Source organism: Tamandua tetradactyla, unplaced genomic scaffold, assembly GCF_023851605.1.
Source record: "Tamandua tetradactyla isolate mTamTet1 unplaced genomic scaffold, mTamTet1.pri scaffold_150_ctg1, whole genome shotgun sequence".
Taxonomy (NCBI): Eukaryota; Metazoa; Chordata; class Mammalia; order Pilosa; family Myrmecophagidae; genus Tamandua; species Tamandua tetradactyla.
Genome location: NW_027518275.1, coordinates 130,491 through 150,412, shown reverse-complemented (window position 1 = coordinate 150,412; position 19,922 = coordinate 130,491). Strand labels below are relative to the sequence as shown.

The 19,922-nt window shown below is 35.6% G+C and overlaps 1 pseudogene; it reads left to right on the top strand.

The window, feature by feature from the left end:
- LOC143673148 (olfactory receptor 7A10-like) overlaps nt 1–18,841 on the top strand; it is a 32,367-nt pseudogene extending 13,526 nt beyond the window's left edge.
- The last annotated feature ends 1,081 nt before the right edge of the window (nt 18,842–19,922 follow it).

The following is a 19,922-nucleotide window of genomic DNA, read 5'->3' as shown; positions in this document are numbered from 1 at the left end:
CAAAAAGCACATATCAAAACAGACATGATTCAGTGAAAGCAGTTCTGAGAGGGATATTTATGGTGTCCCTAAATTACTGTTTTATAAATGAAGAAAGAGCTAAAACCAAAGATCTAATTTAACATCTGGGAGAAATAGAAGAAGAATGGTAAATGAATCGAAAGCAAGTAGAAGGTCACAGTTCACCCGGACTGTTCTGAATTATCTGAATAAACTAGGCCATGAGTTGAAGAAGATGTTCAACATATAGCTACTCTACACTAAAATCTTATATTAGAGGGAGAAACTGATTGCCAGAGTTACCTATCAAAATATTCAAATGACCAACATTCAATCAAAGATTTGAAGATATATAAGGAAAAGGAAGACATGACCCATTGAAAGGAAGAAATAAATGAACTTCAAAGAGGTGCTGGTACTGGAAGAACTAATCAAAGACACCAAATGACCTCTTCTACATAGGTTCATTGAGCTAAGGGAAAACATGGACATAGAACTTAAGGAAATCAAGAAGATGATGCATGAAGAAAAGGAAACATTAATAATTTTCAAGAATGAATGAAGTTTTAAGGCATGCAAGAAGGCGAATGAAACTTCAGGATATAATGTTGAGTGAAATAAGCCAGTAGTGAAAGAACAAATATCGTATGGTGTCTGTCCTGGCTTGAAAGGATTACATACCCTATAAAAGCCATGTTTTAATCCTGATTCATCTCTTGGAGCCAACGGCTTTTTTAAATTTAGAATTGGGAGTGAGATCTTGTTTTCTGTACAGATCAACATAATACCCAGAATATATTCCCTAGTATTTTGGGCAGAAAATAAAAAAGAGATTGTAAAGTCCTCTTGGACTGGGGGAAAATGTGGAAGTATTTATCTTCCTCATCTCAGGAATTCCTAATATTATCTCAATCTAACACATGTCCTTAAGAAAGTTATTTCTGCAATGGTGATAGTAAGCCTACTTATAATTATGCCTAAGAGTCACCCTCAGAGAATCCCTTTTGTTGCTCTAATGTGGCCTCTCTTTAAGCCAAACTCTGCAAAAAACTCACTTTCTTCCCCACCTTTTGGAACATGACTCTCACAGGTGTGGCTCCCTGGAAATATAGGTTATGACTCCCAGGATGAGCCTGGCCCTGGCATCATGGGATTGGAAATACCTTGTTGACCAAAATGAGGAAAAGAAATAAGGCAAAATTCAGTTTCAGTGGTCAAGACAATTCAAATAGAGTTGAGTTGTCATGTTGGAAGTTAATCTTGTGCAGGCTTCAGCCAGATACTACGTATTGCCACGGTATGCCAAGGCAACACCAAAAGTATTCCTTAAAATCCTAAAGAAAACTCTAGACTCTAACTAAGAATCTCTAAAATTTCTTCTTAATAAGTTTATTTTTTTCAGAAACTATAGGACTCCAAACTGTTGCTATCCAAGATAAGCTCTGAAACCCAGAGGTCACAGATTCTCAAAGATGACAGCCAGTTTCTTTCCTTACCTGGGAAGGTCAACACCCTTTTCCAGCATGAAGGTAAAATGGTCATTGCCAAGATTTTCCTGAATATTGAGAGGATGATCAAATGAGATGGGGAAGTGTAACTGGAAATTAGAATTTAACAAGCGATTTTGAATACTGACTCATAGATATGTCTCCACCTTTTTTATTTTCTAGTTTGTTAGACTAGACAGAAGGAAATACCTGAAACTGTAGTAATCCATTAGCCTTGATATTTGATAATGATTGCATAACTATAGAGCTTTCCTCAAGTGACCATGTGGTTCTAAAAACATTGTGAATGACACTACTTCTTTCCACGGTATGGGCAGATAAGAATTAAAATAAAGATGTATAAAAATAATAATAATGGTAGATTAACTACTGTTAACAAAGAAGTAGAGTTACAGAAAAAATGTTATCATCCATTGCAACAAACTCTCCACAATTATGCAAGCTTTGATGATGGGGTGGTGTATGTGACTCGATATTTTATGGATCAGTTTTCCATAAACCAGAACTTCTAACAAAATAAAAACAAGTCAAATAGACCATCGAGGGTTGAAATATACATTTATCAAAATTTAAAATTTTCCTGAAGTGGAACTCAAAGAAAATTGGCAGCAATAGAAACCAAAGTGGAATCCAGAAAAAGACATGAGGCAATAAAAGAAATTATGTTTGTAAATTTTTCTTAATTCCCTCAGGTATTGCAAGTAAAATATTCCCTGCCATCATATTTCTTTCCCATGTCACAACAGAACTTCTCTCTTGTTAATTGAAGTGTTTCTTAATTTCCACTGACTCTATTTCCACCCAAGGTAACAAATAAAAGCAAAAACATCTTTTTAATATTTGAAGAGATGAAATAGGTCAATAATCTGAGTTTGCATGATTTTTCTCACAGCTGCATGGTTGCATCCAATACTTCTGAGGAGGGTGATCTGAAATTGGAGGAAAAATGACAGTGTTGTCACTGGTGGAAGACCACTAAGATATGTTGTCCAAGACCCTCTCATCCAACATTGGAACTTGGTCATTTGCTTCTCTTCAAAACTCAGCTCTTGTCAAGGGTGAAAGGATTCATTCCTCCTACATATCACATACATGCCCTTGGACAGTGGCTACATTTTTATGGTGCATTCTTAGTGGTAAGAGCTGTTACTGTTTTCTACAGTGTATAAATTTAAATCACGTTCCCTGTTTCTGACAGTGTTCATTCTGATTTCTCTTACTCTTGACAATTAATCTTCCAACAGGAAGCATGCATCTCTTCTGTATGCCTTAAATTTTGCATACAAGGGACACAGTAAATAGTTATTGGATGTATCCAATGGAATACTATTGAACAGAGCACATTGACTCAAAATGAATCTTCTCCTACTTATATATAAAAAATATTGTAAGTTTGAAGACAAGAATCAAATCCCCCATTTCTGCTGGAAAAAATGATAGTATTTTCCTCTGTTACATGATGTTTATCTCTCACGATGATTCCTGAAAATTTCTTTTGCAGATATCTAAATTGTAATGACTCTTCAACATTTTTCTTCAAACAAACCCAAAGCAGCATTTTTTTCACTAATAGCACGTGATTTGATTATTTTTTCTTGTATCTATATATAGATATTTCAAGAATAAAATTTAATTTTCTTTGAGAATAAATCTATTCCCTCAATTCTGACTGAATAATAATTGTTAGCACTTAATTTAATGCTTTTGGAGAAGAATAAAGTTGTACAAACAAACCCAGGGATATTTTTCATCTGAGAAAAACTGGAGTTGCTGGAATGGTAATAGAATTAAAGCTTGAAGAGTTGGTGTATATGGCAGAATAGGAATGGTTTCCATTACTCATTCAGGACATGCTCTACAAAAATATTTTTACTTCCAAACCTGTCTACTGGCTGGGTGTTTTGAAAAGAAAACAGGAAGTTTTTGGAAATTTTGAAAGAAATTAATTGCCTTTCCTCCTGAAATACACTTAAGTGCCAGTAAGTTTGGTATCCTGCATTGTGTCTACATGATATGGTGTGACATGGATTAAGTGGACTAACCTTAACAGGCATTTCTCCCTCCCTCTGGTTTTGGATCCTGTGTTGGAGAGGATGGCGAACTAGCAGGTGTATATGTAATCAATACTTATGGGAAGAGCTTCTTACTACCTGAATTGCAGGAAATGTTGCATTTTCCAATCTAACACTTTGGTGGAATTTTCTTCAATATTCGATGTTCCTGAGGATAGCAAAAGCATCAAATTTCGTTGGTGGACTGTTTTCTAAGTGGTTTTTTCTTTCAATTTTTTTTCTAGCTGAGAGACATACCTCTAGCTTCATCAGAAATATTGAGATTATATGGCTATTGAATTTCTACACAGTTTTTAAAGATTTTTATTGAATGAGATTTCTGCTTAAAGAATAGGAGCAATGCAAGTAAATTATTAGATACAAGAACTGATCGCAAATATGTGGATCTTCCTGTGTAAGATTCTGGGAATTGACCCATGAACTTGTTTGATGTGAGACCACAATGATGCTGTGTACTTTGGATAAATGTATGCAACTAGTGCATGATTAGCAATGACAAAGCATGACTCACAATGTATTGTTTATTGTCATCCCTAAAGAAAGTGCTTATGAAAGATTTTGGAAAACTGTCTGGTTTATGTGATAAAATATTTTGTTGAGAATTCAAATTCAATGTATGTGGAGAAAGGTGGGTCTTATATTTGCCCTGGAAAGACATCCAAAAATGACAAGCTGAGAAGGTTAATCCTCAGATTTAGCATAATCAAAACCAAGAAATTTGCAGTGTTGTATGTATCAAATCTCTTCTGCCTGTAAGTTACATTTCTGAGGTGGGTATGACTAAAACAGAGCCTGATCCTTGAGTTAATGCATTACAATATAAGTGAATTCACAGCTCGACCAAAGATATAAAGTGAATAAAATAAATGACCACATCTTTTTTCCCCCAAATTGGACATTACTTCAGAGCAATCTCTCATCTCAAAATGTCAGTCTAATTTGCCAATGGCTCTGATGAAGAAAACATTAGTGGTATTCTACCTCACAAAGAACAGGGAATCTACAAAACTGTGATGCTATTACCTAATATCTTGCATCAATAGTTTAAAAAGACGCAGTTGGCAATGGAAAAATGACCCAAATTACATTTCAGGATCAGTGAAGGAGGCCTATGTGTGTAGGAAGTGCCAGGGGAAATTCACTGAAAAAATCCCTGCCAAGAAAAGCACTGTTTAAAGAGCAAATTTGTATCCCTGAAATAAATCCAGTGATTAGTAAAACCATCAATGATTGAAGAATCAGGGGCTGTAATGTCTCTTATAGCCTCACCTAACTTTTATGGAATATACAAGAGAAACTCATAGATGCAGATGGATGTGGCTTATTGAAACTTCATCATGTTGTGACTCAAGTCCAGGATGTGCCCTGTTTAAAGAGCTGATTAACACAACCCTGGCAACAGGTACAGAGCATTTGTAATGACAAATGGTTTTGGGTAAAAGCATATAACCCAAGAGCAGTTTATTTCTGCTTTTAGGGAAGCAATGCACATCAGCCCGTCCAGTGATTACAATAATTTTGTATGTACTTAATGAACTATATTAAACATTTACCACTGAATATTCACTCAGAAGAATATGGCTCAATACTGAATCCTGGGAATATACCCCAAGATGTCAAATGATTTAAAGAAAATAAGAATATATAATGTTTTTTGATGGATGCAAAAAAAAGTTCTAATAACAAAACCAATAGCATATTAACTTTATATACACTGATAAGAGTCATTTGATTTACATTTCACAGTATTTAACCTCCGTTAATGAAGAGTAAATTTCTGAACTTGGGGTGAAGGACACTTGCACATAGAGACTGTCTCAGCAGGAAATTATTTTTAAGTCATGCTTTATGTCCTTCTTTCTAAGCTGTAGTTAAAGGGGTTCAGCATGGAAGTGACCACTGTGTACATCACAGAAGCTATTGTACTTGCCCTTCTGTTTTCTGTAACTGTGGAACTAAGGTACACTCCAAAGGCTGTACCATAAAATAAAGATACAACTGAAAGATGAAATCCACAGGTAGAAAATGCTTTATACTTGCCTCCACATGATGAAATTCCCAAAATACAGCATGCAATCTTACAGTAAGAGAAAAGGATGCCAGTTAATGGGATACCACCCAGAATTCCACTTGCAAAATACATCACTAGGTCATTGAGGAAGGTGTCAGAACATGTAAGGTGGATTACTTGAGAAAGTTCACAAAAAAGTGGGGAATTTACAACTCTGTACAAAAAGACAATTGCAAAACCATCAGGCCAAATAAAAGAGAGTGCAGAATACTCAACATCCATGACATCATCAGCAGGAGATCACAGAGCCTGGAGTTCATGATGCCCATGTAGTACAGTGGGTGACAGATGGCCACATAATGGTCATAGACCATCATGGTTAAGAGGAAGTTGTCTAGTCCTCCAAAAACCAAGAAAAAATTCATCTTTGTGAGGCAGTTTCCATAACTTATAGTTTTTATCTCTGTCTGGATGTTCAGCAGCATCTTTTGGACAGTGGAGGAAATGAAACAGATGTCTGCAAAAGACAAGTTAGTAAGGAAGAAGTACATGGGCATATGCAGTTGGACATTCAAGATGGTGACCAGGATGATGAGCAGGTTCCCAGTGACAGTGACCAGGTACATCATCAGGAACAGAGCAAATAGGAGGGGCTGCACTTCTGTGTCTTCTGAGAGCCCCAGGGGGATAAATTCTGAAACTCGTGTTTCATTTTCTAATTCCATGTAAGTCATGAAACTGTTGGAAAGAGACAAGAGTAAGGTAGGTTTAGGTACAAACAGCTGTCAGCAAATTAACATAAATGTTTTGTGTTGCAAAAACATTGAAATAATTTTTTATTAATTATGTGCAGATTTAGTGTTCTCTATCTCAAAATATCAGGGTAAATACATGTTCCTCCTTCTCCTTTATGCTTTTCTTCACAAACCATTCTTTCCTAGAATTTTGAACTTATTTCCAAGGTAATATGCTCCACTACAAATGCTCTTAGCCTTTATGTTATTCAAGACTCATTTGCCCAGTTATTCTGCCTTATGTAATGAAAAAGTTGGGACATGCATATTGGTATTTTTATTGTAATCAATATTACTAAATTGCACACTTTAAAATGGTTAGGATGTGAAATTTTAAGTTATATATAGATTACTGCAATAAAATTTAAAATAAATAAAATTTTCCATCTTTATGAATAGAAAGATCAATACTGTTAATATTCTATTTCTTCTAGACCTCATCTACACTTTCAGCTCAATCCCATCCTGAATGGCAAGAAGTCAGTTTATAGATACTGACAAAATAAGTCTCAATTTTACAGGGAAAGGCAAACGTCCTAGATTAGATAAACAATACTGAAAAAAAACAAAGTTATGCAATCAATACTACCAGATTTCAAGTCTATCTATACAGACGAGGTAATCAAGGTATGTCTTAGTGAAATAGGCACATAAACTAATCTAAGAAAACTCAGTAGACACACAAGCAATTGTTGGCAAAGTAAAAAACAGACCCACTCAAGCACAGCCAACTGACCTTTGAAAAAGAGGCAAGAGCAATTTAATGGAAAAAGTGCAATTTTTTAAACAATTGCTGTGGAACAATGGTATACACACGTGCAAAACAGAAAAGGAACTTAGCTAAGCATTGAATACATTTAAGAAAAATTAACTCAAAATGAATCCTGTACTCAAAATTAAAATTGAAAGTATAATACTTCTAGAATAAAACATCCAAGAAAATCTGATGACCTGTACTTTGGGGATGAAGTTTTAGATATAGCACCCGAATCATGATCTATAAGAGTAGAATATTCCAAAATTGGACTTCATTAAAATACAAATTTTTTCTATGTCAACGACATTAATAAATGATTTCTATCTGATACACAAAGAACTCTTAACACCCAACAATAAGAAAGTAAACTCCCACTTAAAAAATGGGCAAAAAATCTGAACAGAAACTGAAATTCAGAAGATATGCAGGTGGCAAATAAGTATGTGAGAAGATGCTCAGTCATTTGTCATTAGGAAAGTGCAAAATTAAACTGCAGTGATATACCATCACGCACCTCTTAGAATACCTGAGGACCTAAACACTGACAATACCATGGGTCATTGATCATGTGGAACAGTACAGTCTCATTCTCCACCAGTGAGAACACAAAATGGTGCAGCCATAGTGCAGTTTGGCAGTATTTAGCAAAACTAAACAAAGTCATACCATTGAGTCCAGAAATTGTGCCCTTAGATAACCAGCTGCTTTGACTAGTTGTGTCCACACAAAGAACCTACACAAGAATGTTTTATAACAGCTTTATGTATAACCTCCAAAATCTGAAGACAATCAAGATGTCCTTTAAAGTCAATGGATAAACACACGCTGCTATGTCTATACAATGGAATATCACTCAGTGATAAAAATGAATGTTCCCTCAAGTCACAAAAGTCAAGGATACATCTGAAATGATTTTGATAATTGAAGAAAACCAGTTTAAATCTCCTCTGTAAGTATAATTTCAATTATATGACATTCTGGATAATTCCAAATAATAGAGAAAATATAATCACTGGTTGCCAAAGGATTGGGAAGAGGGTGTATGGAAGAATTGATGAACCAGAGATAATTTTTAAAGCACTGAATCTATTCTGTATAATCCTATAATAATAGATGCATGGCTTTTTGTATTTGTGAAAACATATTGGCCTTTACAAAACAAAGAATAACCCTTAGTATATGCAAGAAAAGAGATTAATTGTCAAGGAAATAGGAATGCCAGGATGGAATGCAAAATGTGATAAAGCAATCTAACTGTATTACAAATGTATGCAACACTCTTACTGAGGGGATGAGGGGGGAAAGTGCTTAAATAGTCATACTGGATATGAATGGAGTCTGGAAAATAAAGGGGACAGAAAGCGTAAGTACTATATTCTATTGGATAAAGTTTATCTCACCATAGCCATGGTTGACAATTCTATCACATCTGCACATGTACACGGGAATCAAGAAATTAAGTAGGTGATGGAAGGTGAGAAGAATATGGTTCTCATGCAGAGTGGGTGGTTAACCATAAGCAAGAGAAGGAGGCTAGAATGTTCTGCCTGGTAATGGTTTAGAGTGAGACAAATCAGCATGAGTAGATTAATATACATAGAAGTTTACATGTAGACATATTTATGGGTTTCTGTATATGCACAACTTGGCAGAAACACATAAATTTTCTTACTCTGTAGTGGACAGTGCCTAGATGTCCCAGTAATACGGAGTACACATAGTGCCCAGACCTTTATTTTAACTCCATTCTTCAATAAAAGTATCCTTGAAGAAATGGCTGACCCTAGAGCTGGAACATGAATATGCAGGAAGAACCTGGAGCATCTTGTACTACCAGAAATTAAATAGGCACTAAAATGAAGCATTCAATGATCAGGATTAATCCAAGAGACCCAGAGCATCTGTGAATGATATTCCATTGCCCAACAGAATTAAAACTCACAGCAAAATAAATAAAGTAGTTTTGTATCATAACCCAAAGTATAAAATAAATGTCACGAGTCTATAATGATTTGAATACATTATTTATTATATGAGGAAGAAGGCAAAGATCTCCCATGCAGATGCATTCCAATGATTTATTTAGATACTGCTGTTTCAGGAAGGTGAAGTAATTCCCGACCCTAAAGCATGGTTCTCACATATTAATCCCCTTCCAAAGGTGATATATGGAAAAGCATGGGGAATAAAGAACTTTGAAGTGGGGATACCTGACAAGCATTGTTGTTGAACTTCAAAATGAACAGTGATGAGTCACATTGATGAGATGTACCCTGGATACATAATGCAAAGAAAGTAGAATTTTATCTTTGGTGCTTTCCTCCATAACACATATTCCCAGTCTAATCATGAGGGCAACATCATACAAATTCCAAATGAGTGACTTTTTACAATATACTTGACCAGCACCCCGAAAAATATCCATGCCATCAAAAGCAAGTAGATTCTGAGAAACTGTTGTTTATAACAAATAGATGAAGTGTGGTATTGTTGATGGAAGATGTTCAGAATAGGGGAAAATGGATGTGATGTTCTGGAAATTGTCTCAACTATCCTCACCATTTTCCTGTAAGTCTCACACTGTTTTTAAAAATACATTTATTAAAATGTAAAGATATTAGTGAAATGCAAAAACCTATGAAACCAACTCTTATCTTCATACCAGATGGGATTATAAGCAATGGAAAATAATTTGACTCTGCTGTAAGACTCACATTCAACATCCATTAAATCAGAACAGACATTCCAATTTCATATAATTGACAGAATTAAAAAAATAATGACTATATAGTGTCCTACATTGTGCTTAGTATTAATGAAGAATATTTTTATACTCTGTGATTCAACGCCAACCAAACTCATTCCCAAAACCTCCAAACCCACTGAAACTGCTCTATTTTCAGCCCTCATCATTTCTCAGGAATTTGACAATAGAAATTGGTGGAGAACTTTCAACAGGGCAAGAATATTCTTGAACACCAACTTCTAAAATCCCTGCACTGACTCTCCAATAACTTTAAAAATGAATATTAATCCTTTGGACAAACACTAATCTCTCTGCAATGTGGTTGCTGACAACCTTTCCAAGCTTAGGTTGCTTTTATCACACTCTCACTCTCATTGTGATCAGGTATTAAGATCCACTTTTAAGCCTAATCACACCTTACAATTATATCTGATCACACATTTGTGTCCCAATCTTCTCCCCTTGGTAGGTTTGTATCCTCTTATCTTCTTAGAATTGCTAATGTAAGGAAAATATTCCTCCTGCTAGGGTTAGTACATTTCCCAGCACCCTTGGGAAGCCTTCCCAAACCTCAACAGATGAGTCCAAACTTTTAAACCCACTTGACCAAGACTTCAGTTTCCACCTCAAAATGTTGCATGTGCTCATTCCTATGTTTGTTCCCATATTTAGATGTAATCTCTTTGAAATAAAGAACACTGTCTTACTCATTCATTCATTCTGAGACTAACAGTGCCCACCATGAAGGAAATAATGAATGCACTTGTGTGGAATGATTTTAAGAAAAAATTGATGGATGTGGTCAACAATGTACTTCCATGAAGGAAGCCCATTAGTGTGAGCTAACGTTAGATGAGACAGATACAGGAAAGAAGATGCTTTAGTGTATTCATCGTCTCCCTTGATCACAAGCTTTTTAGCTGGGTAAGACTTTGGACGTTTATCTCTCTGTGTGTTATAGTTGTGGATGCCCTTAAAGTTACTCTCAATAAATAGGGTCATGAACTCATAATACATTCCACACACTCATGACCAGACTCTGTGACTCACCCAGAAATTATCAAAGAAGATTCTGAGTTCACCAATACCGAGTCTTCCCTGAATGATGGAAGAAGTTGGAAGCCCTGCTACCAGGAAGGGCAGGAAGATTAAAAGAGTCTTGAGGTCCCTAGAAGGTAAAATTATGTTTCCACCTCAGCAGAGATTGGTAAAGCAGGCTTGAGATAGTGTAGGCAAAGCATGTATGTTTCCATGTTTTTATGAATTTAAATCCCATGAGGTTCTTTAATGAAATATTCCTTTGTCTCTCTGTTCCCTAAGATATTTAGCTCTCTTAAGGGAAAATAACATAACGAAAAAGAACACTTGGGTCTATTTTGACCCTTGGGAGAAAGCTTTGGAATTTCTTGTTCATCTCTTATCCCAGTAGACTCTCACCTCTCTTTAGCTGTGGACTCTAATACTACAAATTTTCCCATAACGAGTTCCCTATCACTTATTCAGGATAGAGATTCTGGGAGCACTAAAATATCCATTGTCTGTGATTTCTACTTTCTGGTATTCAATCTGATTTACTGTGGTGCCATCTCTCAACAATATTTCTGTTTGTTTCACTGATTTTCCTTTCTCCCCAATAGTCAGCAATATCTGTTCAACTCATGCAGTTATTTATCTTCAGTCATTCAAAAAATTTGTATACAGCAATCCTATATGGTTATCATTAAACTATGGTCTGAGAGTGGAATAAAAAGAGGAATGTATTGTGTCTGCTGTCAAACAGCAAAAAGTCATGGAAATAAATAAATAATGCACCTGAGGGTGGCATTGAGGTCCTGGTGAAGTGCAATGCTATATGAATGAGGATCAGCTATTCCATTCCTGCTAAAATGGATCCTGGGACTCTGATAGGGTTAAATAAAAATATTTGAAACAATGAAAAGAAAGGTAACAGAATTGTGGGAGATGAAAGGACAATAGAAGAGATTAAACATATCCTAGAGCTTATTTTGAAGTTGCAGTGGAAAGGATTAGCAAACCAGAAGATATTATATAAAAATTTGCAGCCAGGAGAGATGGAGAAAAGAAGGAAAAACAGGAACTGGGTCTCAGGGAAATGAATGACATCGTGAAGTGTATAAACATATGCTCTTGGGTGTCCCAGAAGATAAGAAAAGTGAAAAGAGGCAGAAATAACACTTGAGGAAATTTTGGCAGAAATTTCCCAAGCTTTATTATATATGCAATTACCCAGGAAGCACAACATATTAAAATCTGAATGAATTCTAATAGGCTTAAACCAGCACAAATGTAATGACAAATTACAGATGAATGACAAATGTAAAAGATAAAGAGTGAAGCCTGAAAGCAGTTGGAAAAAAGCAATTCATCACATACAAAAGACTTTAATAAAATTAAGAACCAACCTCTCATAAGAATCCATGGAGGTGAAAAGGCAATGATATGATATATTTCTCTCTGAAGGAGAAAAACTGCCAGCTGAGAATTCGTTACCTGGAAAAACTGTCCTTCACACTTATTCAGTTTAAAATAGTCACAGGTAAACAGCAAATATTTCTCGCTCAGGAAATATTAAAGTTACATCTGCAGGCTGAAAGGAAAAGAGAAGCTTGGAAGAGAGTATAGAAAGTATGTGAAACTAAAAGGGTAAAAGAAGGGGAATTATATGATGACATGCAAAAATAAAAGAACAAAATATTCGATGTAATTATTGTCTTTAGAGTAATAACACAGTGTGGAAGGATTAATGCACTCACGAAGAGATGCAGATATGCAGAATGCACGAAATGTATGATCTATCTAAAGGCTTTCCTTACACCAAAAGAAACAATGACAATGACAGTGAAGGGTTGGAAAAACATATACACAAACTGTATCCAAAAAGAGCTGGGGTAGCTATATTCATGTAGGACAAAATAGACTTTAGATGCAAAAGAGTTATAAGAGACAAATATGACACATTATATCAATGAAAGGAACAAATCCCCACAAAGAATTCACAATCATAAATGTTTACGATCCTAACTGGAGAACAGTAAATACACAAGGTCAGTAACTAGCAAACTGCAGTGAGAAATAGACATCATTTTAATAATACTTGAATATTTCAAGACACCACTCTCATCAATACCCAGAATATTTAATCAGTGTATAAATAAGGAAAACAAAAAACTGAATCCTGTGATGTCAGCTAGATTTAACAGATGCAAAGAGAACACAGAAACTAAGCAGCAGGATATATATTCTTCTCAAGGTCACTTGATCATTCTCCAAAATGTACCCTATGTTGCGTTACAAAACAGGTTTCAATATATATTTAAAAATTTAAATGATCTTTAGTAGTTTCCCGGAACACAGAATATTTAATATCAAATTCAATAAAAAGCAGAACTGGAAAATTCACAACATGTAGGGTTAAATAAGATGCACAAGCAATCTATGGGTCAAAGAAGAAATCGCAAGAGAAATCAGTAAATCCTTGAGAAGAAATACAAACAAAAACACATATCAGAACAGATGAGATTCAGTGAAGGGAGTGCTGAGAGGGATATTTATGGCCCTAAATCCCTGTATTATCAAAGAAGAAAGAACTAAAACCAGTGACCTAATTTCACATCCTTGAGAATTAGAAAAAAGAATGGTAAATGAATCCAAAGCAAGTAGAAGTTCACAGTTCACAATGGGCTATTCTGAATTACCTGTATAAACTGGGCTATAAAATTTGGACAATCATTATAGTACTACTTGGATAGCTTTTTATCAAATGTTAAAACTGTTACCTACTGTTAAAACAGAAGTAGAGTTACAAAAAAAAGCTATCATCCTTTGCAACAAACTCTCCACAAACATGCAAATGCTGATGGTGTGGTCATGTATGTGAATCTGTATTTCATGCACGATTTTTCCTTAAACCACAACTTCTTTTTTATATTCATTTTTATTATGATCATTCTGTTCTACATATATGATCAGTAATACATAATATCATCATATAGTTACATATTCATTATCATGATCATTTCTTAGAACATTACATCAATTCAGAAAAAGTATTAAAAAGAGAACAGAAAAAATTCATACATACTGTACCTCTTACCCCCTTTCATTGATCGTTAGCATTTCAATCTAAATTTATTTTATCATTTGTTCCCCTATTTATTTTTATTCCATTTGTTTTACTCAACAAAAAAAGAACAAGAAACTCAATTATACAATGGTTAATGATATGAATAGGCATTTTTCTGAAAAACAAATACAGATGGCTCAAAAACACATGAAGAGATGTTCATTTCCATAAGAGAAATACAGATTAGGACTACAATGAGATACCACCTCACACCTATAAGAATGGCTGCTGTTAAACAAACAGGAAATTATAAATGTTGTACAGGATGTGAAGAAATTGGGACACATATGAACTGCTAGTGGGACTGTATAATGGAACAGCCACTATGGAAAACAGTTTGGCAATTCCTTAGGAAACTAAATATAGAGTTTCCCTCTGGCACAGCAATAGCACTATTTGGTATATACCCAGAGAAGCTGAAAACAGTAGCAAAGACAATGTAAATAGCAACATTGTTCACAATTGCCAAAAGGCGGAAGTATTCGAAATGCCCATCAGCAGATCAGTGGATTGAGAAAATGTGCTGTATACATATGATGGAACATTATACAGCACTAAGATTAAATAATGCTCTGAAGCATATGACAAGATGGATGAGTCTTTAGGATATAATGCTGACTGAAATAAGTGAGATACAAAAGGATAGATACTGTATGAATCCACTTTCATGAGCATGGTAAAGGTAAAATCAAAGGTTTATAATACAAAATAAGGACTTAAAGATATATAGAAGCTAAAGATGAGAGAAGAGTAAACTGATGAGGTTGAATCCAAATGTAAGGGAGTAGATAGAAGTGAAGGTGGTCTAGAAGTACTATTACCATATTGAAGATGAACAAGATTGAAAGGGGTTGTATAGACCTATGTGTCCCATGTAACACTAAAAATATAAATAAGTTCTTGCAAGAACTACCTCAAAGGTATGATTTGTGGACAAAGAGTGTTTAAGCCCAAGGTACAGCTATTGCATGCTATGGGACATATTTAACAGGATAACTTCAGCAGTACCAGAGCAACAGTAGAGGTAAATAATGGGAGAAGGACAAGAGTTAAAGAGAAATTTAGATTTCCTATTTGATGAGGTTGTGTTTATTGGTTATCTTTCTCTTGGGAACAATGAAATTTTCTAAAATTAAGAGTGTCAATGGACTGTGGACTGTGAGCATTGTATATGATGCCCTATGAATGCAAGTGGCTGAAGGATGTACTGACCGAGAAGTAGATTAGCAAACAATGGTGTATACATATGATCACATATTGTGCTGCTACAAAAGAATGACATTGGGAGGCAGGCAATGATTGGATGAAACTATTCGGCATTTGGTGAGGTAAAATAAGAAAGACACAAAAGAACATTTATTGTATGGTCTGTCCTTTAGAAAATGCTTCTAAGAAAACAAGGGCCTAGATTGTAAGCTCTTATATAGCAGACACATTCAGTCCGGATGGTAATTATTGTTTCTGGATGTTGACAGGATGTTTTCTATATCAGTAACCTGGTATTCAGAGATAACAATGAAGCTGATCTGGTCAGAATTAAGGTAATACAGAATATAGGGATAAGTAAGACATTCACTTATTTTAGAGCTACACCTAATCTTTGAGACCAAAGGAAGAATGTTTTATTTTGTCTGGAAACTAAATTTTCTGTAACACATAATCTAAATTAACCTATCTGGATAGATCATTTGGACAATACAGACATAGGGAATCCAGAATAACAATGAGGGCCTTTAATCCTGTATGGTTTAATGTAATATCTGGATACATGCTAGAATATAGTAAGCAGATAATCAAAAAAAATTGGCAAAGTCCCTTGAGGGATGGGAGAATTAGAGTACTATTAAACTTGACCATCAGGGAATTCCCTGATACTGTGTCAAACATTAGGACACCCAAATCAATAGGCCAGGCCTTTGATCCTGAATCTTATTCTTGTGAAGCTTATGTAGATAGTGGAGAAGCTTAGCCTACCTATAGGTATGCCTAAGAGATACTTCTGGAGGACCTCTGTTGTTGTTCAGATGTGGCCATACTCTTTCTAAGCACAACTCTGTAAGTGAAATCATTCCACGGGGACATGGGACATGACATCCAGAGGTGAAAGTCTCCCTGATGGCTTGGGAGGTGACCCCCAGGGATGAATCCTGTCTTGGCATTTTGGGATCAACTATTCCATCCTGATCAAAATGGGATAGAAAGTGCAACAAATAATGTAGCAGTGGTGAGAGAGTTCAAATAATGTCAGATTATAGGTGAGTAATTTCCATAATCTATCTTTAGGTATTTCCATATAACCCCAGGGGCAAATTATCTCTGGTTGAGAGACTGAGAACTGGAAACATCTTTAGAGTTCCCAAAAGTCTCCCAGCCCTTACTTGGGCCATAATTTTAGTTAGATATTTAAAATTATGAATCCCACCGATTTATACAACTGTAGAGTTGGTTCCATAAGACTATTACTCTTCTAGAATTGATTTTGTAAGAATTTAATGAAAAAATCTCCATAAATATGTTAAGCTATGTTATGTTCCAGAAAGACATCAAACAAAAATTTTAATTAGCTAATATTTTAAATAAAGAATCAACATTACCTGCAAAATGTGTTAGAGCCATGATTATTTCTAAATGATTAGAGAAAATTCTAACTTTGTCAAAGGGTGCACTGCTTAATGTTTCATATCCAAAGATCCCATTTCCATTTGGTTTAAAAGGATAAAAGCAATGTTCCAGGGACAACAGGGGCCATATCCTTACCTCAAGTCAATGTTTTCTTGGGGACCCAAGGAAATAGTGAGGAGGTTTCATAGTCATGGACATGTGGAAAACTTTAATTCAGAGGATAGGAAAGGTGCCAGAAAGTTAGATCTATGCAAGGGAGTAAGATCCACCAAGTGCAAAAGAGATAAACCTGGCTTCGCCTGATGCAGCCTGTTCTCTTGGGAACAGAGCATGAGAGGGAATCATTTCCTGTGTCGCCTGACCAGTGTCCCAAAGGGGAGTGATATAAGAGAGAAATATGCTAATTAGGGATAGAGGAAATTGTGAAAATAAGCATCTAAAGAAAACCTGTAAATAACCCCTCAGTTCTTCTCCCTCCTTATATGCAATGGGGCATTTTCTTTGGGTTTCTAAATCTGGCTGGGGGACGGATACTTGACTCCTTTCTACTATCTGGTCTGGGGGCAAAATTTCAGTCTCCCTTACCAACAACCCAGAAAGGATTTCAGACTTTCACAGGGAGACGTTCTTCTCAGGGATACCATTCAAGTGATCTGTAAAGTAAGGTAAAGTCTGTAAGAAAGTGTCAGAGATAATGGATGCGAAGAAATTTTATCTGAGATCATCAGAGATGCATGCAGCACAGTCCAGACTTGAGACATCACCTGATTTGTTGCCTCCTTAAATAAATAAGTTAATGTATTTACATGCAATGTACTTAAATTTTATTTCTATATAATGCACAGATATTCAGAAACATCTGGGAAAACAAAGACAAAGAAAGCCTGTATATTCTCTGCTTCCTTAGATTTTACAATACACTGTAAACGTCAGAGTACATTGAAATAAGAAGTGCAAGTGAGGTATTGTTCTCAGGAATACAGCAGAAGAATAAATATACTTCAGAGTAATAGTAGTGTTAGCATGTGTGTGTATTTAGAGAATTATTTGGAAGCGTTTTGTTTATTATATGAGGTAAAGAACCAGGAATGAAGTGTCCCCATTTGATAGTCAAAAACCAGATCAAAACATAAAAGGCAGAAATTAACTTCCTGAATTAATAATAGAAATTAAAGCCTGTCCACTAGACCAGCAATGTTTGTTTGTATAAAAATTAGTAATATTTTTTATCTCTTTCTTCCTAGATTTATCTGTCACATGGAACAAGAAAACAAACCCAAGTTTAAGAATTCCTTCTTCTACGGTTTTCAGAGGCACCAGAATTGCAGACCTTCTTCTTTAGGCTTTTTTTGTCCATGTACATGGTCACCATCATGGGGAACCTGCTCACCGTCCTGGCCACCATAACCGACTCCCATCTCCACATGCCCATGTACTTCTTCCTCTTCAACCTGTCCTTTGTTGACATCTGTTTTATCTCCACCCCCATCCCAAAGATGCTAGTGAATCTTCAGACACAGAGAAAAAGCCATCTCCTATGGAGTCTGCAACAAACAAATGTTTCTTTTCTTACTTTTTGCGGGGTTGGAGGACTTCCTCCTTTCTGTGATGGCCTATGACCGGTTCATGGCCATCTGTCAACCCCTGCACTACATGGTCACCGTGAATCCCCAGCTCTGTGTTCTGCTGGTTCTGGGCTCCTGGATCATGGCTGCCTTGAATTCCTTGTTGCAAAACTTAATGGTGTTGCAGCTCTTTTTCTGTGGACCTTTGGAAATCTCCCACTTTTTTACTGAAATTAATCAGTTGGTCCAACTTGCCTGTTCAGACACCCTTATCAATGACATAGTGATGTATTTTGCAACTGGGCTGCTAGGTGGGTTTCCTCTCACTGGGATCCTTTTGTTTTACTCTAAGATTGTTTCCTCCATGCAGGCAATCTCATCAGCTCAGGGGAAGTATAAAGCATTTTCCACCTGTGTTTCTCACCTCTCAGTTGTCTCCTTATTTTATTGTACATGTCTTGGGGTGTGTTTTAGTTCTGTTGCTACACATTATACATACTCAAATGCACCAGCCTCAGTGATGTACACTGTGGTCACCCCCATGCTGAACCCCTTTATCTACTGTCTGAGGAATAAAGGTATAATAAGGGCTGTGAAAATATTCTTTGGAAGAATGCCTTAAGAGTGCCATTTGTGTGGGAGCTTAGGAGATGCCTGTAATTTCAGGCTCATAAAGAGATCTAACAATTATGATGCTGTGAACTAAACGTGAAGTTAAGAAGGGTCTCTTTCTATTTATTTCAAAATGTTTATGCATTTGACCTTAATCTACCTCATGTATTAAGCTTTCTCTTTGTCTTACATATTAACAGTTTTTCCTATTGTCCACTTTCTCATATTTTCCATGTTTTCTCAATCCTGGAGGGGAAAGAACTTGTAAATTACAAATAGCACAAAAACACAGACTTAAAGAACATCTTATTCTCAACTGATATTTGTAATCACAAGCATTTTTGTTTGTTTGCTTTACTGAAAGTGTTTTGGAAAGTTTTACTACTCTCATGGAAAAAGGTATCCATGTTATCTCAGTTTATAACAGTTTAATGCAAAGTACACTGCAGCTTTTTATTCTTGCATCTGTCATTTAATTGTCTATCTTTACCTTAAAAATCTTTCTACTATTGCAGACTTTCACATACTGGTCCTTTTTATAGCAGATTATCAGATTTTACCTTTATTATTATGATCCTGTTATCTTCTTCATAACATTGTCATCACTACTTATCATGGGTGGTCTCTGCATTGGGTGCTATAGACAAAGTTGTTTGTTGAATATATGTCCTTCAAGTAGAGTTCAGAAGGAAAGAAAATTACAAGTATATGGTATGATATGGTCATCACATCACAAATGAAATTAAAATTGGTGAAGGAAAATGTTCAATTATGCACTGCTTACTACAGAATGATTATTGTTCATGATGTGGGTGTCCTCATTGAATTACCAAATCTTGGTGCACCTATGGAAACATACATATTCATTGGCTTCCAACATGTTTTGTGTTCTATGTTCTTTATTAGCTCATTTTCCCACTTTTGCTTGATGACTTCTAGTAGTGATTACAAATGTGATTTTATCTATTCTTCTAAGCAAATTGTCTTTCCTTTCTTTGTAGATACCATAACAGCACAGATGGTCAGGGGAATGAACAAACTTTGCACTTAGTTTATCATCCTTGTATTTTAGTTATAATCAAAATGTTCTT